The sequence below is a fragment of the Lepisosteus oculatus genome, chromosome 14 (assembly GCF_040954835.1).
Source record: "Lepisosteus oculatus isolate fLepOcu1 chromosome 14, fLepOcu1.hap2, whole genome shotgun sequence".
Taxonomy (NCBI): domain Eukaryota; kingdom Metazoa; phylum Chordata; class Actinopteri; order Semionotiformes; family Lepisosteidae; genus Lepisosteus; species Lepisosteus oculatus.
Genome location: NC_090709.1, coordinates 45,756,891 through 45,773,799, shown reverse-complemented (window position 1 = coordinate 45,773,799; position 16,909 = coordinate 45,756,891). Strand labels below are relative to the sequence as shown.

At 52.6% G+C, this 16,909-nt stretch overlaps 14 non-coding genes across 14 annotated transcripts; 9 read left to right on the top strand and 5 right to left on the bottom strand.

Annotated features, from left to right (window-relative positions):
• Window positions 1-8,114: 8,114 nt before the first annotated feature.
• trnaf-gaa (transfer RNA phenylalanine (anticodon GAA)) lies at window positions 8,115-8,187 on the top strand. The gene has a single exon. It is a non-coding gene; the product is annotated as a tRNA-Phe (tRNA).
• A 109-nt stretch (window positions 8,188-8,296) lies between these two features.
• Window positions 8,297-8,369, top strand: trnav-aac (transfer RNA valine (anticodon AAC)). The gene has a single exon. It is a non-coding gene; the product is annotated as a tRNA-Val (tRNA).
• A 574-nt stretch (window positions 8,370-8,943) lies between these two features.
• Window positions 8,944-9,015, bottom strand: trnah-gug (transfer RNA histidin (anticodon GUG)). The gene has a single exon. It is a non-coding gene; the product is annotated as a tRNA-His (tRNA).
• Window positions 9,016-9,709: 694 nt separating this feature from the next.
• On the top strand, window positions 9,710-9,782 carry trnav-cac (transfer RNA valine (anticodon CAC)). Its single transcript has one exon. It is a non-coding gene; the product is annotated as a tRNA-Val (tRNA).
• Window positions 9,783-10,403: 621 nt separating this feature from the next.
• trnad-guc (transfer RNA aspartic acid (anticodon GUC)) lies at window positions 10,404-10,475 on the bottom strand. The gene has a single exon. It is a non-coding gene; the product is annotated as a tRNA-Asp (tRNA).
• A 1,024-nt stretch (window positions 10,476-11,499) lies between these two features.
• On the top strand, window positions 11,500-11,572 carry trnaf-gaa (transfer RNA phenylalanine (anticodon GAA)). Its single transcript has one exon. It is a non-coding gene; the product is annotated as a tRNA-Phe (tRNA).
• A 109-nt stretch (window positions 11,573-11,681) lies between these two features.
• trnav-aac (transfer RNA valine (anticodon AAC)) lies at window positions 11,682-11,754 on the top strand. The gene has a single exon. It is a non-coding gene; the product is annotated as a tRNA-Val (tRNA).
• Window positions 11,755-12,328: 574 nt separating this feature from the next.
• Window positions 12,329-12,400, bottom strand: trnah-gug (transfer RNA histidin (anticodon GUG)). The gene has a single exon. It is a non-coding gene; the product is annotated as a tRNA-His (tRNA).
• Window positions 12,401-13,094: 694 nt separating this feature from the next.
• Window positions 13,095-13,167, top strand: trnav-cac (transfer RNA valine (anticodon CAC)). Its single transcript has one exon. It is a non-coding gene; the product is annotated as a tRNA-Val (tRNA).
• A 621-nt stretch (window positions 13,168-13,788) lies between these two features.
• trnad-guc (transfer RNA aspartic acid (anticodon GUC)) lies at window positions 13,789-13,860 on the bottom strand. Its single transcript has one exon. It is a non-coding gene; the product is annotated as a tRNA-Asp (tRNA).
• A 1,025-nt stretch (window positions 13,861-14,885) lies between these two features.
• Window positions 14,886-14,958, top strand: trnaf-gaa (transfer RNA phenylalanine (anticodon GAA)). The gene has a single exon. It is a non-coding gene; the product is annotated as a tRNA-Phe (tRNA).
• A 109-nt stretch (window positions 14,959-15,067) lies between these two features.
• Window positions 15,068-15,140, top strand: trnav-aac (transfer RNA valine (anticodon AAC)). Its single transcript has one exon. It is a non-coding gene; the product is annotated as a tRNA-Val (tRNA).
• Window positions 15,141-15,714: 574 nt separating this feature from the next.
• Window positions 15,715-15,786, bottom strand: trnah-gug (transfer RNA histidin (anticodon GUG)). Its single transcript has one exon. It is a non-coding gene; the product is annotated as a tRNA-His (tRNA).
• A 694-nt stretch (window positions 15,787-16,480) lies between these two features.
• On the top strand, window positions 16,481-16,553 carry trnav-cac (transfer RNA valine (anticodon CAC)). The gene has a single exon. It is a non-coding gene; the product is annotated as a tRNA-Val (tRNA).
• The last annotated feature ends 356 nt before the right edge of the window (window positions 16,554-16,909 follow it).

Here is a 16,909-nt window from a genome sequence, read left to right as displayed (position 1 = left end):
AAAACAACTTATTTCTCCACTTATTTTGTTATTTCTCACTTTTGACTGACTTACCGATTTCACGGGGATTCTGAAGAGCGTTTCTGAAGCTGAAACTAACGATCTAAGTCGAAGTAACTTTATTGGAAGAAACACGTGTTTAGAAAGGACTATATAGCGCTTTCCTCCTCCTCTTCTCTCTTCACTCCTCTGAGCTCATGGGGCTCCGGCGCCGCCCCCGCTCTGTGACGTCAGGCAGCTCATTGTGACGCCACCGTGACGTCGCCCCAAACGCGCTCACGGCTCGGCCGCGAAACAAAAATGGCCGACATTTTTCACGGTTGCTGTTTTTTTTTGGGTGGACATTTTATTTTTCCCAACTCTCGGCGGCCAGCCGGGTGTCCCTGTACGACCCCGGTAGTCGCCACCTCGGACAGGCAGGGGAAACGGGTCCAGCTGTTTCCGGCCCAAGGCTTACAAAAGCTGCACTTGAATTTAAAGACAAAATCACGTCGAGGGCGCATTCAGCACCCCCACGTCCAACACGGGTTTCCGTGGGGTTTGGTTCAGTGAAATTAGACCCCCCCGCCGACCCCCAAATCAAAGAAAGACCAAACTCCACCCCCCTCTAGCGCCCAAGGGCGGAAATTTCGGGCCACGCCACGTCCAAAAAACACGGGTTCCCCCCCCCCCGTCCTGCGGGGAAAAGAAACGTCATTTTCTTTTCCGAGCGCTGCGTGGGACCTCACGACCCCCCCCCACCCCCCCCAAAAAAAACGGGCTTCGCAGACAAGGAAAACCGGGCACGTCGACCTCTCTACAACACCACCCGGCTGTTTCTGTTTCAAACCGTGGGAAAAAAATAAATACAATTTCGCCCTTCACCGACCGCCGCGCAAAAAAACACAACTTCACGCTACAGAAACGGCCTGTGTGAGGGGGGGGCACGGGAAAAAAATAAAACCTGCGTGTTTTCGGCAGAGTAAGCTCAGCGGGGAAACTCCCTGAATCTCGGGGTTGCTTCTTGAACCCCGAAAACGACCTTTTTTCTCTCTCGTTTTCTTGGTGTCTGGGACGTTCACGAACTCCCGCGTCGGTGCGATTCCCAGCGGGACTTGAACATAACGCCCCCCGTGGAGCCACAGCACCCCCGTGTGGCCGAGAGGACTACCACCCGCAGGGCTGAGCTTTTACTGCCGTGTCCCGCTTTCACTCTGGTGATGAAGGAGGGAATCAAGGAGGAGAATTAATATTGTGATCCACCAGTCCATCACAGGACACACACACCCTCACACACCCTGGACAGGACACCAGTCCATCACAGGATGTTCAGTGCCTCTCTCTAATAAAGTAGAAATGCGACATTAAACTCCGTTCGAAACGGGAGAAATCACCAGGACACGATACACCTTGCTCCGGACGATGGGAGAAGACCTGTACCTTCACGAGTCCGGGTTGTGAAAACTACTTCTGACAGTTCAAAACGTTTCGAAGAGACTACAGCGCTACCCTGTTTTCCATTTCTATCGTGTATTATTATACAGTCATAAGTATCTGTACTGATCACAGAGTCCCCCTCTCACTGCCAGGACTGAAGCCCAGTGCAGCACGAATAATAATAATAATTAATTCGTCTGGACTCTCCACTCAGAGCTCTTCCCAGGTCAGGGGGATCCCCTCCAGCCCCCCCAGTGTGCAGCCCCCACCTGGATGATGCTCCAGTCCGCTCAGCACACAGCAGAGGGAACAGAGGGATGGAGCCAGTTCAGAGAGGGGGGTGAGTAGGAGGCCATGATGGGTCAAGACCAGGGGGGGAATCAGGCCAGGACACTGGGGTAACACCCCTACTCTTCTCCAGAGACACCCCGGGATTGTTAATGAGCACAGAGAGTCAGGACCTTGGTTTGACCTCCCATCCGAAGGACGGCGCCTGTTTACAGTCCAGTGTCCCCCGTCACTATACTGGGGCATCAGGACTCACACAGACCACAGGGTGAGAGCGCCCCCTGCTGGCCCCACTCACACCTCTCCCAGCAGCAACTTTGGGGGGGGGGAGGGAAAAAACCAAAACCAAAAGCTAAATAGATTTTTTTTTTAAAAAGTTTATTGATGCTTAACAAAAGAACAAAAATTACAAGCTTCAGTCCAGACTGGGGTCTGGGGTCCCTCAGCTTCAGTCCAGTCCAGTTTGGGGCCCCTCAGCTTCAGTCCAGTCCAGTCTGGGGCCCCTCAGCTCCAGTGCAGTCCAGACTGGGGTCCCTCAGCTTCGGTCCAGCACAGACTGGGTTCCCTCAGCTTCGGTCCAGCACAGTCTGGTGTCCCTCAGCTTCGGTCCAGACTGGGGTCCCTCAGCTTAGGTCCAGTCCAGTCTGGTGTCTCTCAGCTCCGGTGCAGTCCAGTCTGGTGTCTCTCAGCTCCGGTCCAGTCCAGTCTGGTGTCCCTAGGCTCCAGTCCAGTCCAGTCTGGTGTCCCTCAGCTCCTGTCCAGTTCAGTCTGGGGCCCCTCAGCTTCAGTGCAGTCCAGTCTGGTGTCCCTCAGCTCCACTCCAGTCCAGTCCAGTCCAGTCCAGTCCAGATCTTAGCTGGCACAGAACCAGGAAAGGAACCTGGAAAGAATATTGTTATTGCAGGTGTGAGGGACACAGACACAGACGTCACCATGACATCAAACAGCAAGAGGAGACTCCTCCTTGAATCACAGACATGACCGGGCGGCGCCCCCCTGTCTGCTCACCTGCACCTCCTCTTCCTCTACTTGTCCTTCCCGGCATCCTGCTCCTCCTCTCCCTCGCTCTTCCTCTCCTGACCCACGGTCTCCGCCGCCTCCATCAGCTCGTCCTGATCATCTGTCTCCACCGACACGCAGCTCAGGGACTTTAAAAAGACGCACCAGTGCTTCTGAAGCAGAGACAGGAGAGTCACGTTAAGAGTCGGACTGGACACTCCAGGACATGAACACTGCACTGAGAGAGAGAGAGGGGTTCATACAGACACACTGACTGGACACTCCAGTACATGAACACTGCACTGAGAGAGAGAGAGGGGTTCATACAGACACACTGACTGGATACTGACTGGACACTGGACAGATGTAAAGAGAGGATCAGAGCATTACCCACCTTATTTTTCTTCTGTCTCACAGGAGGTGGTGATTGGACCTCCTCCAGCTGGAGTCCGAGGAGGGAGAGAGGGGGCAGGAGAGGGACAGCACAGGGAGAGAAAGAGAGAGACAGGTGAGTCAAGTGTCCCAATAGTACAGAGACTCTGCTGAGATCACACTCGCAGTGAGTGACACCGACACTAACCAGCCTCAGGACAGCACTGCTAGAGCACCACAACCCAGACTCAACCACATCACAGCACAGATCAAACAGCAATATCTCACACACTGGGACACACACACACAAACACAACATAAACTGGAATGCTACAGAACCTTAAACAGACAATACACACTAGCTGAATATTTGACCAAAATAAAAAATAACAAACAGAAACAGACCCTGACGAAGTACAGGCTCAGTGACCACAACCTGGCCATAGAAACTGGGCGACACAGGCAGACCTGGCTGCCCAGAGAGGACAGGCTGTGCTCCCACTGCCAGCGGGGAGAAATAGAGACAGAGGTGCACTTCCTACTGCACTGTGACAGATACTCTGGGATTAGAGAAACATTCTTCCCGAAATTCAGAAATCTAATCCCAGAGTTCCCACACCTGCCAGAATCACAACGGGTCCCAATCCTACTGGGAGAGGGAGGAGTGAACTCAGTTGATCTGGCAGCCCAGTATGTGATCTCCTGTCACAGCCTGAGGAACAGTGAGTCTGTCTCCCAATAATGCTCCAGCCGCCTACAGTATATGTCAATATTTTATAATATGTCTTTGTTGTAAATGTCTGTAACGTGTCTGCTTTACGCAGAGAGTGGCGGGGGTTGGATGTCAAGGCCTGACGATACCGTATTACGCAGAGAGTGGAGGGGTGGGATGTCAGGGCCATACGACACTTCTTTATTCAGAGAGTGGAGGGGGTGGGATGTCAGGGCTAGATGACACTGCTTTACACAGAGAGTGGAGAGGTGGGTGTCAAGGCTATACGACAGTGCTTTCCGCAGAGAGTGGTGGGGGTGTGATGTCAGGGCCATACAACAGTGCTTTACACAGAGAGTGGTGGGGGTGGGATGTCAATGCCATATGACACTGCTTTACACAGAGAGTGGCGGGGCTAGGATGTCAGGGCCATATGACACTGCTTTACACAGAGAGTGGTGGGGGTGGGATGTCAGAGCTTGACGACACTGCTTTATGCAGAGAGTGGAGGGGTGGGATGTCAGGGCTATACGACAGTGCTTTCGACAGAGAGTGGTGGGGGTGTGATGTCAGGGCCATATGACACTTCTTTACGCAGGGAGTGGCAGGGGTGGGATGTCAGGGCCTGACGATACTACTTTACACAGTTAGTGGTGGGGGTGGGATTTCAGGGCCATACGACACTTCTTTACGCAGAGAGTGGCAGGGCTTGACGACACTGCTTTATGCAAAAAATGGAGGGGTGGGTGTCAGGGCTATATGACAGTGCTTTCCGCAGAGAGTGGTGGCGGTGTGATGTCAGGGCCATACAGCAGTGCTTTACACAGAGAGTGGTGGGGGTGGGATGTCAGGGCCATATGACACTGCTTTACACAGAGAGTGGCGGGGGTGGGATATCAGGGCCTGACAACACAGCTTAACGCAGAGTGTGGAGGGGTGGGTGTCAGGGTTATACGGCAGTGCTTTACGCAGAGAGTGGTGGGGGAGGGATGTCAGGGCTTGACAACACTGCTTTATGTAGAGAGTGGAGGGGAGGGTTTCAGGGCCATAAGACACTGCTTTATGCAGAGAGTGGAGGGATTGGTGTCAGGGCCATATGACACTACTTTACACAGAGAGTGGCGGGAGTGGGATGTCAGGCCCTGACGATACTACTTTACGTAGACAGTGGCGGGGGTGGGATGTCAGGGCCTGACGATACTGCTTTTCGCAGAGAGCGGAGGAGGTGGGATACAACCTCTCAGTGGGGCCAGCAGGGGGCACTCACCCTGCGCTCTGTGTGGGTCTTAATGCCCCAGTGTAGTGACGGGGGACACGATCTGGCCCACCAGCGATGAGCAGGTTACCAGATCTAGACAAAGGGGGCAACTCTTAGTCGTATGAGCTTAGTCACACATCGCAGCGATTAAAAAAACAAAACAAACATATTATGTCTGTTACTAACGACTTTTTTTTCCTACATTGAAAGTCTCTTTCCCGGGTGATTTTCTAGCGCGACTGGGGCTCTTCATTTCTCCTCGGTGTCTCATCGCGGGCGGATTTGAAACAGACCACAGAAGATGGTCACACACTATATTATTATTGAGAGACAGGCTCACTGTACCTCAGGCTGGGACAGTAGATCACACTGTATTATTATTATTAAGATTATTGAGAGTCTGGCTCACTGTTCCCCAGGCTGGGACAGGAGATCCCACACTGTATTATTATTATTGAGAGACAGGCTTACTCTCTGTTCCTCAAGCTCAGACAGGACATCACATACTGTATTATTATTGATTGACAGGCTCACTGTTCCTCAGGCTGGGACAGGAGATCACACACTGTATTATTATTATTTAGAGACAGGCTCACTGTCTGTTCCTCAGAGTTGGACAGGAGATCCCACACTGAATTATTATTTTAGAGAGACAGGCTCACTGTATGTTCCCCAGGCTGGGTCAGGAGCTCACACAGTATTATTATAATTATTGAGAGACAGTCTCACTGTCTGTTCCTCAGTCTGGGACAGGAGATCACACACTGTATTATTATTATTGAGAGACAGGCTCACTGTCTGTTCCCCAGGCTGGGACAGGAGATAACACTGTATTATTATTGAGAGACAAACTCACTGTCTGTTCCTCAGGCTGGGACAGTAGATCACACTGTATTATTATTATTGAGAGTCTGGCTCACTGTTCCCCAGGCTGGGACAAGAGATCCCACACTGTATTATTATTATTTAGAGACAGACTCACTGTCTTTTCCTCGGTCTGGGACAGATGGTCACACACTGTATAATTATTGAGACAGGCTCACTGTCTGTTCCTCAATCTGGGACAGTAGATCACATTGTATTATTATTATTAATATTATTGAGAGTCTGGCACACTGTTCCCCAGGCTGGGACAGGAGATCCCACACTGTATTATTATTATTTTGAGAAAGGCTCACTGTTTGTTCCTCAGGCTGGGACAGGAGATCACAAACTGTATTATTTTTATTGAGAGAGAGGCTCATTGTCTGTTCATCAGACTGGGACAGGAGATCCCACACTGAATTGTTATTATTGAGAGACAGGCTTACTCTCTGTTCCTCAGGCGAAGACAGGACATCACATACTGTATTATTATTGATTGACAGGCTCATTGTTCCTCAGGCTGGGACAGGAGATCAGACACTGTATTATTATTATAGTGAGACAGGCTCACTGTATATTCCCCAGGCTGGGACAGGAGGTCATACATTATATTATTATTATAGAGAGACAGGCTCACTGTATGTTCCACAAGCTGAGACAGGAATTCACACTGTATTATTATTATTGAGAGACAGGCTCACTGTCTGTTCCTCAGGCTGGGACAGAGGATCACACACTGTATTATTATTGAGAGACAGGCTCACTGTCTGTTTCTCAGGCTGGGACAGAGGATCACACACTGTATTATTATTGAGAGACAGGCTCACTCTCTGTTCCTCAGGCTGGGACAGGAGATCACACATTGGCTTGTTATTGAGAGGCAGGCTCACTGTCTGTTCCTCAGGCTGGGACAGGAGATCACACGCTGTATTATTATTATTGAGAGACAGGCTCACTGTCTGTTTCTCAGGCTGGGACAGGAGATCACACACTGTATTACTATTATTGACAGATAGGCTCACTGTGTCTTCACTTGGGCTTGAACAGGAGATCACACACTGGATTATTATTATTGAGAGAGGCTCACAGTCTGTTCCTCAGGCTGGGACAGGAGATCACACACTCTATTATTATTATTGAGAGACAGGCTCACAGTCTGTTCCTCAGGCTGGGACAGTAAATCACACACTCTATTATTATTATTGAGAGACAGGCTCACTGTCTGTTCCTCAGGCTAGGGTAGGATATCACACACTGTATTATTAGTATTGAGAGAAAGCCTCAGTGTTCCCCAGGCTGGGGCAGGGAATCACACACTGTATTATTATTATTGAGAGACAGGCTCACTGTCTGTTCCTCAGGCTGGGACAGGAGATCACACACTGTATTATTATTGAGAGACAGGCTCACTGTCTGTTCCTCTGGCTGGGGCAGGGAATCACACACTGTATTATTAGCATTATTAAGAGACAGGCTCGCTGTCTGCTCCTCAGGCTGGGACAGGATATCACACACTGTTGTAGTGTTCTCTCACGAGGCACCAGTTCTGTAGGGGTTTGGGCATTTACTGGGACAATTATTTTTGTGGCAGTAAATCACAAAATTGATTATTTTAATGGTCTTAGAATCCAACCATGCGACATAACTCAAACAATGCACACACAGGTACTAATACACGAGGATACATTTGTTAATATATAGAATATGCATGCAAACCTAACAGATCTTATCGTAAGGCTTAACAGAATACAAAAGATATAAATTCATTCAGTTACAAAGAGTTACACATATCAAGAGGACATAAGTATATCATTCATTTAGACCGTTTCGTAATTGAACTTGTTTACAACGTCTACATGAGATACTCAAAACAAGAACATAACCCTTAGGAATTAAATTGATATCAACTGGTTGGGAGCAGTAATGCAATAAGGTTCAATACTCACTGCCAGTGGGTCCCTTTTCTCACCGTTTCCGTAGTGCAGCGGTTATCACGTTTGCCTCACACGCGAAAAATCCCCGGTTCGAAACCGGACGGGAACAGCCTCTTTCTGTACGCTCCTGTACTTCACAGAGGTCTTGAGCGACCGGTCACATGTTCCTTTCCTTCTGAGTGACGTTCCTGCAACACTCTCCCGCTACTCTTGGTGCGCTCATGCCACAACACAGGAAGGCTGGAGCAGGTGGCTGTGGGCTTTGCGCACTGCCGAAATAGCTCAGTTGGGAGAGCGTTAGACTGAAGATCTAAAGGTCCCTGGTTCGATCCCGGGTTTCGGCATTTTGTTTCATCGCGCCCTTTGTTCCTCTCTCCAGCGCCACCTGCCTAAAGTGACGCGTCCCTTTCTCAGCCCGAAACGCAAGCGAGACACCAGCAGCAGTCCCTACAGGTTTCCGTAGTGTAGCGGCTATCACGTTTGCCTAACACGCGAAAGGTCCCCGGTTCGAGACCGGGCGGAAACAGCCTCGTTTTGCACGCTCCTGTACTTCACAGAGGTCTTGAGCGACCGGTCATTTGTTCCCAATGTATTTCCGGTGCCTTCGTGCACTCTTGTACCAAACGCACGTTCCTTCTGTACGCGGAGCCGATCATTTGCAATTGGGCTGTGCCGACAGACCAGGTCGAGCTCTGTCGGCTCAAAAGCAGCGCAGGACCTGCAAGAACAACAGAAAGATTAGCATCCAGCGGGGGCCTCTTAGTGAGCCCAAGAGCTCATCAAGAATCGGCTCCAGCAACAGGGCTGGGCGCATTGTTCCATTCTCCGCCCACTCTCGGTGTAAACAAGTCCCTCCTGGTCTCTGCTTGAAATGCACTTTCCTGCGTTTGCTTTGGTGTAACTGGCTTCCCCTGCATGGGCGAATGTGAAGAAGATCCTTAGTAAGTCATTGAAGAAAACCGAGAAGAGGTCGGAGTGGCCTCTGTCGTTCATCAACGATCCAGTCAGGCAGTACTCCTCTGTAAAGCGCCGTTCGTTCACGTCGATTGGCTTTTTTTTGCCTTCATTCGTGCGAGTAGTAAAAGCAGACGCCCCTATTCTGCCGTGACCCGGATTCGAACCGGGGTTGTTGCGGCCACAACGCAAAGTACTGACCACTATACGATCACAGCGAGTTACCGAGACACACGCGGCAGGGCGGAAAGGGCTGTGCTCTCTTCGTGTGACATAATTCGGAAAAGTCCTGACGTTGCATTTCAACTGAGCCCCAGTATACATCGACCCTTCGACACTCTGAGTGACAACTCTCTTGCGTGTTTTCTCATATTTATGTAGTTTGCTTGCTTGATGCCGTGAACAGCATGGTTGTTCGCTGCCATATAGTCTAGCGGTTAGGGTTCCTGGTTTTCACCCAGGCGGTTCGACTCGGTTTTGCCTCCTGCTTTCCAAAAGATCAGCACCGTGTACGAAAGAGCCGCATTAAAACTACTCGAACGTGCAAAACGTGCGAGAAGAGGGGGCGCTTGTTTCCAACCGAAACTTCTCGCGTGTGAGACGAGCTGATCATCGCTGTGGGAGGGTTACTCTGGTAGACAGGGCTGACCTTCGGCAATAGGATTTATAGTCTCCAAGATGATATTTGCACTTTCTGGAGAGGCGATTTTCTCCACTTCAGTAGCCCGATTTCGTCGATTGCGTGGAGAGGGCTGTAGAATGTGGCGCCGCCTTTCCTGCTCCGTCCATGACAGGCGTGCTGGTCTCTGGAGAGAGAGCACGGTCCATCAGCGCACTCCAATAAAGGCACTGGAAGCAGCTAAATCGCATTGGCGAAGCTCAGCGCTGGGCCGCTGGGCACGTCTTACCACCGTTTCCGTAGTGTAGTGGTTATCACGTTCGCCTCACACGCGAAAGGTCCCCGGTTCGAAACCGGGCGGAAACAGACATCTTTTGTCGCCAGGCACAAAAGGGGATTGGGGATTCGCCTAGCGCTGTGATCGAACAGACCCACTGGACCCACCTCTTAGTGTGGCGGGATCTGCACAGTGCATGTCACAGCGCATCCTGCTTTCACTTCAAGGCGCGTCCTGATGCACCCCAGTCTCCCGCGTGACAGGTGGGGACAGGTGACAGGTCCTATACTAACGAGGAAGACATCGCTCTCTCCGACCCCCGGCATCGTGTCCCGACCCACCGTGCTGGAAGCCGACGCGTGCTGTGATTCCTTTACGGAGCAGAAATGACAACCGAGGAGCCGAGAGATCATTTCAGCATTTCGCGTCTGAACGGAAAACACAAACGACCAACTCGGAATGACTTGCCTTTGACGCTTCTCAAAGCGTTCTTTGTGCATCGAACAGACCCACTCACCTCTTAGTGTGGCGGGATCTGCACAGTGCATGTCGCAGCGCTTCCTGCTTTCACTTCAATGTGCTTCCTGATGTCGAGTCGACTGCCGTGCGGAGGCTCTGAAAGCGAGAGCAATGAAAAGGTGCACGACGCTGTGAAAGAAAACAGAGAAGTGAAAGGCAGTCATTTCTCTAAGGAGGTGAAAGAAAAGCTACTCCCCGTCGGGGAATCGAACCCCGGTCTCCCGCGTGACAGGCGGGGATACTTGCCACTATACTAACGAGGAAGACATCGCTCTCTCCAACCCCCGGCATCGTGTCCCGACCCAGCATGCTGGAAGCCGACGCGTGCTGTGATCCCTTTACGGAGCAGAAATGACAACCGAGGAGCCGAGAGATCATGTCAGCATTTCGCGTCTGAACGGAAAACACAAACGACCAACTCGGAATGACTTGCCTTTGACGCTTTTCAAAGTGTTCTTTGTGCACGACGACTGCGCCGCCTAGCAGATACAAAGGGGTTGTACAACTTTGAACTAGCAAATGGAAGAGGGCTAAGCCCCCTCTCTTTTAGCCCAGGTTCGATCTGTCTCCCAGAATCACCAGGGCGCACACACACACACACCCGTGCCGTTGAAGTGCTCTGCTTCATTTCTAAGTGCAACTCAACATTCACTCCTACCCCGAGTGCAGAAAAGACAGCATCCACAGCAACAACAGCTCAGGTCTCTGCACAGGAGCTAAGCTGCCCTCATCTCCTCTGCTCTGCGGCTCCTGCGGAGTGGAGTCCTGCCTGGAGCCGTGTTTGCAGGCGGCGGCTCCCCGCGCCCTGTCTGGGCGTCGTGTCCAAGAGCTCCTGGGAGGAAGAGCGAGCCCTCCCACTCGGGGGCTTTTCCACGGTCTGTGTGAGGAGGGGCGGGTGTGTCCAGTAGCTTATCGAGCGGAAGCCTGGGGCGGCGGAGAGCTGTGATCGTGCAGACCTTGAGGTGTCACCTCTTTGTCTGCTTTCCCGCCCCCCCTCCGCCCAAGCTCTGCTCCAAAGTAGCCCGGCAACCCCTCACACCTGCACGTGTCACAACCTAAGGTGCGGTCATGAGACACCCATGGGGTGTCGTTCTGTTCTTGCTAATTGTTTCCTGCCCGTCGCAGGCAGGAGTCCATGCGAGGAAGATGCGCTGGACAGAGCTCAGAGGGCGCAGCTGGGTGGCTTTCCTTCTGAGTGACGTTCCTGCAACACTCTCCCGCTACTCTTGGTGCGCTCATGCCACAACACAGGAAGGCTGGAGCAGGTGGCTGTGGGCTTTGCGCACTGCCGAAATAGCTCAGTTGGGAGAGCGTTAGACTGAAGATCTAAAGGTCCCTGGTTCGATCCCGGGTTTCGGCATTTTGTTTCATCGCGCCCTTTGTTCCTCTCTCCAGCGCCACCTGCCTAAAGTGACGCGTCCCTTTCTCAGCCCGAAACGCAAGCGAGACACCAGCAGCAGTCCCTACAGGTTTCCGTAGTGTAGCGGCTATCACGTTCGCCTAACACGCGAAAGGTCCCCGGTTCGAGACCGGGTGGAAACAGCCTCGTTTTGCACGCTCCTGTACTTCACAGAGGTCTTGAGCGACCGGTCATTTGTTCCCAATGTATTTCCGGTGCCTTCGTGCACTCTTGTACCAAACGCACGTTCCTTCTGTACGCGGAGCCGATCATTTGCAATTGGGCTGTGCCGACAGACCAGGTCGAGCTCTGTCGGCTCAAAAGCAGCGCAGGACCTGCAAGAACAACAGAAAGATTAGCATCCAGCGGGGGCCTCTTAGTGAGCCCAAGAGCTCATCAAGAATCGGCTCCAGCAACAGGGCTGGGCGCATTGTTCCATTCTCCGCCCACTCTCGGTGTAAACAAGTCCCTCCTGGTCTCTGCTTGAAATGCACTTTCCTGCGTTTGCTTTGGTGTAACTGGCTTCCCCTGCATGGGCGAATGTGAAGAAGATCCTTAGTAAGTCATTGAAGAAAACCGAGAAGAGGTCGGAGTGGCCTCTGTCGTTCATCAACGATCCAGTCAGGCAGTACTCCTCTGTAAAGCGCCGTTCGTTCACGTCGATTGGCTTTTTTTTGCCTTCATTCGCGCGAGTAGTAAAAGCAGACGCCCCTATTCTGCCGTGACCCGGATTCGAACCGGGGTTGTTGCGGCCACAACGCAAAGTACTGACCACTATACGATCACAGCGAGTTACCGAGACACACGCGGCAGGGCGGAAAGGGCTGTGCTCTCTTCGTGTGACATAATTCGGAAAAGTCCTGACGTTGCATTTCAACTGAGCCCCAGTATACATCGACCCTTCGACACTCTGAGTGACAACTCTCTTGCGTGTTTTCTCATATTTATGTAGTTTGCTTGCTTGATGCCGTGAACAGCATGGTTGTTCGCTGCCATATAGTCTAGCGGTTAGGGTTCCTGGTTTTCACCCAGGCGGTTCGACTCGGTTTTGCCTCCTGCTTTCCAAAAGATCAGCACCGTGTACGAAAGAGCCGCATTAAAACTACTCGAACGTGCAAAACGTGCGAGAAGAGGGGGCGCTTGTTTCCAACCGAAACTTCTCGCGTGTGAGACGAGCTGATCATCGCTGTGGGAGGGTTACTCTGGTAGACAGGGCTGACCTTCGGCAATAGGATTTATAGTCTCCAAGATGATATTTGCACTTTCTGGAGAGGCGATTTTCTCCACTTCAGTAGCCCGATTTCGTCGATTGTGTGGAGAGGGCTGTAGAATGTGGCGCCGCCTTTCCTGCTCCGTCCATGACAGGCGTGCTGGTCTCTGGAGAGAGAGCACGGTCCATCAGCGCACTCCAATAAAGGCACTGGAAGCAGCTAAATCGCATTGGCGAAGCTCAGCGCTGGGCCGCTGGGCACGTCTTACCACCGTTTCCGTAGTGTAGTGGTTATCACGTTCGCCTCACACGCGAAAGGTCCCCGGTTCGAAACCGGGCGGAAACAGACATCTTTTGTCGCCAGGCACAAAAGGGGATTGGGGATTCGCCTAGCGCTGTGATCGAACAGACCCACTGGACCCACCTCTTAGTGTGGCGGGATCTGCACAGTGCATGTCACAGCGCATCCTGCTTTCACTTCAAGGCGCGTCCTGATGCACCCCAGTCTCCCGCGTGACAGGTGGGGACAGGTGACAGGTCCTATACTAACGAGGAAGACATCGCTCTCTCCGACCCCCGGCATCGTGTCCCTGCCCACCGTGCTGGAAGCCGACGCGTGCTGTGATTCCTTTACGGAGCAGAAATGACAACCGAGGAGCCGAGAGATCATTTCAGCATTTCGCGTCTGAACGGAAAACACAAACGACCAACTCGGAATGACTTGCCTTTGACGCTTCTCAAAGCGTTCTTTGTGCATCGAACAGACCCACTCACCTCTTAGTGTGGCGGGATCTGCACAGTGCATGTCGCAGCGCTTCCTGCTTTCACTTCAATGTGCTTCCTGATGTCGAGTCGACTGCCGTGCGGAGGCTCTGAAAGCGAGAGCAATGAAAAGGTGCACGACGCTGTGAAAGAAAACAGAGAAGTGAAAGGCAGTCATTTCTCTAAGGAGGTGAAAGAAAAGCTACTCCCCGTCGGGGAATCGAACCCCGGTCTCCCGCGTGACAGGCGGGGATACTTGCCACTATACTAACGAGGAAGACATCGCTCTCTCCAACCCCCGGCATCGTGTCCCGACCCAGCATGCTGGAAGCCGACGCGTGCTGTGATCCCTTTACGGAGCAGAAATGACAACCGAGGAGCCGAGAGATCATGTCAGCATTTCGCGTCTGAACGGAAAACACAAACGACCAACTCGGAATGACTTGCCTTTGACGCTTTTCAAAGTGTTCTTTGTGCACGACGACTGCGCCGCCTAGCAGATACAAAGGGGTTGTACAACTTTGAACTAGCAAATGGAAGAGGGCTAAGCCCCCTCTCTTTTAGCCCAGGTTCGATCTGTCTCCCAGAATCACCAGGGCGCACACACACACACACCCGTGCCGTTGAAGTGCTCTGCTTCATTTCTAAGTGCAACTCAACATTCACTCCTACCCCGAGTGCAGAAAAGACAGCATCCACAGCAACAACAGCTCAGGTCTCTGCACAGGAGCTAAGCTGCCCTCATCTCCTCTGCTCTGCGGCTCCTGCGGAGTGGAGTCCTGCCTGGAGCCGTGTTTGCAGGCGGCGGCTCCCCGCGCCCTGTCTGGGCGTCGTGTCCAAGAGCTCCTGGGAGGAAGAGCGAGCCCTCCCACTCGGGGGCTTTTCCACGGTCTGTGTGAGGAGGGGCGGGTGTGTCCAGTAGCTTATCGAGCGGAAGCCTGGGGCGGCGGAGAGCTGTGATCGTGCAGACCTTGAGGTGTCACCTCTTTGTCTGCTTTCCCGCCCCCCCCTCCGCCCAAGCTCTGCTCCAAAGTAGCCCGGCAACCCCTCACACCTGCACGTGTCACAACCTAAGGTGCGGTCATGAGACACCCATGGCGTGTCGTTCTGTTCTTGCTAATTGTTTCCTGCCCGTCGCAGGCAGGAGTCCATGCGAGGAAGATGCGCTGGACAGAGCTCAGAGGGCGCAGCTGGGTGGCTTTCCTTCTGAGTGACGTTCCTGCAACACTCTCCCGCTACTCTTGGTGCGCTCATGCCACAACACAGGAAGGCTGGAGCAGGTGGCTGTGGGCTTTGCGCACTGCCGAAATAGTTCAGTTGGGAGAGCGTTAGACTGAAGATCTAAAGGTCCCTGGTTCGATCCCGGGTTTCGGCATTTTGTTTCATCGCGCCCTTTGTTCCTCTCTCCAGCGCCACCTGCCTAAAGTGACGCGTCCCTTTCTCAGCCCGAAACGCAAGCGAGACACCAGCAGCAGTCCCTACAGGTTTCCGTAGTGTAGCGGCTTTCACGTTCGCCTAACACGCGAAAGGTCCCCGGTTCGAGACCGGGCGGAAACAGCCTCGTTTTGCACGCTCCTGTACTTCACAGAGGTCTTGAGCGACCGGTCATTTGTTCCCAATGTATTTCCGGTGCCTTCGTGCACTCTTGTACCAAACGCACGTTCCTTCTGTACGCGGAGCCGATCATTTGCAATTGGGCTGTGCCGACAGACCAGGTCGAGCTCTGTCGGCTCAAAAGCAGCGCAGGACCTGCAAGAACAACAGAAAGATTAGCATCCAGCGGGGGCCTCTTAGTGAGCCCAAGAGCTCATCAAGAATCGGCTCCAGCAACAGGGCTGGGCGCATTGTTCCATTCTCCGCCCACTCTCGGTGTAAACAAGTCCCTCCTGGTCTCTGCTTGAAATGCACTTTCCTGCGTTTGCTTTGGTGTAACTGACTTCCCCTGCATGGGCGAATGTGAAGAAGATCCTTAGTAAGTCATTGAAGAAAACCGAGAAGAGGTCGGAGTGGCCTCTGTCGTTCATCAACGATCCAGTCAGGCAGTACTCCTCTGTAAAGCGCCGTTCGTTCACGTCGATTGGCTTTTTTTTGCCTTCATTCGCGCGAGTAGTAAAAGCAGACGCCCCTATTCTGCCGTGACCCGGATTCGAACCGGGGTTGTTGCGGCCACAACGCAAAGTACTGACCACTATACGATCACAGCGAGTTACCGAGACACACGCGGCAGGGCGGAAAGGGCTGTGCTCTCTTCGTGTGACATAATTCGGAAAAGTCCTGACGTTGCATTTCAACTGAGCCCCAGTATACATCGACCCTTCGACACTCTGAGTGACAACTCTCTTGCGTGTTTTCTCATATTTATGTAGTTTGCTTGCTTGATGCCGTGAACAGCATGGTTGTTCGCTGCCATATAGTCTAGCGGTTAGGGTTCCTGGTTTTCACCCAGGCGGTTCGACTCGGTTTTGCCTCCTGCTTTCCAAAAGATCAGCACCGTGTACGAAAGAGCCGCATTAAAACTACTCGAACGTGCAAAACGTGCGAGAAGAGGGGGCGCTTGTTTCCAACCGAAACTTCTCGCGTGTGAGACGAGCTGATCATCGCTGTGGGAGGGTTACTCTGGTAGACAGGGCTGACCTTCGGCAATAGGATTTATAGTCTCCAAGATGATATTTGCACTTTCTGGAGAGGCGATTTTCTCCACTTCAGTAGCCCGATTTCGTCGATTGCGTGGAGAGGGCTGTAGAATGTGGCGCCGCCTTTCCTGCTCCGTCCATGACAGGCGTGCTGGTCTCTGGAGAGAGAGCACGGTCCATCAGCGCACTCCAATAAAGGCACTGGAAGCAGCTAAATCGCATTGGCGAAGCTCAGCGCTGGGCCGCTGGGCACGTCTTACCACCGTTTCCGTAGTGTAGTGGTTATCACGTTCGCCTCACACGCGAAAGGTCCCCGGTTCGAAACCGGGCGGAAACAGACATCTTTTGTCGCCAGGCACAAAAGGGGATTGGGGATTCGCCTAGCGCTGTGATCGAACAGACCCACTGGACCCACCTCTTAGTGTGGCGGGATCTGCACAGTGCATGTCACAGCGCATCCTGCTTTCACTTCAAGGCGCGTCCTGATGCACCCCAGTCTCCCGCGTGACAGGTGGGGACAGGTGACAGGTCCTATACTAACGAGGAAGACATCGCTCTCTCCGACCCCCGGCATCGTGTCCCGACCCACCGTGCTGGAAGCCGACGCGTGCTGTGATTCCTTTACGGAGCAGAAATGACAACCGAGGAGCCGAGAGATCATTTCAGCATTTCGCGTCTGAACGGAAAACACAA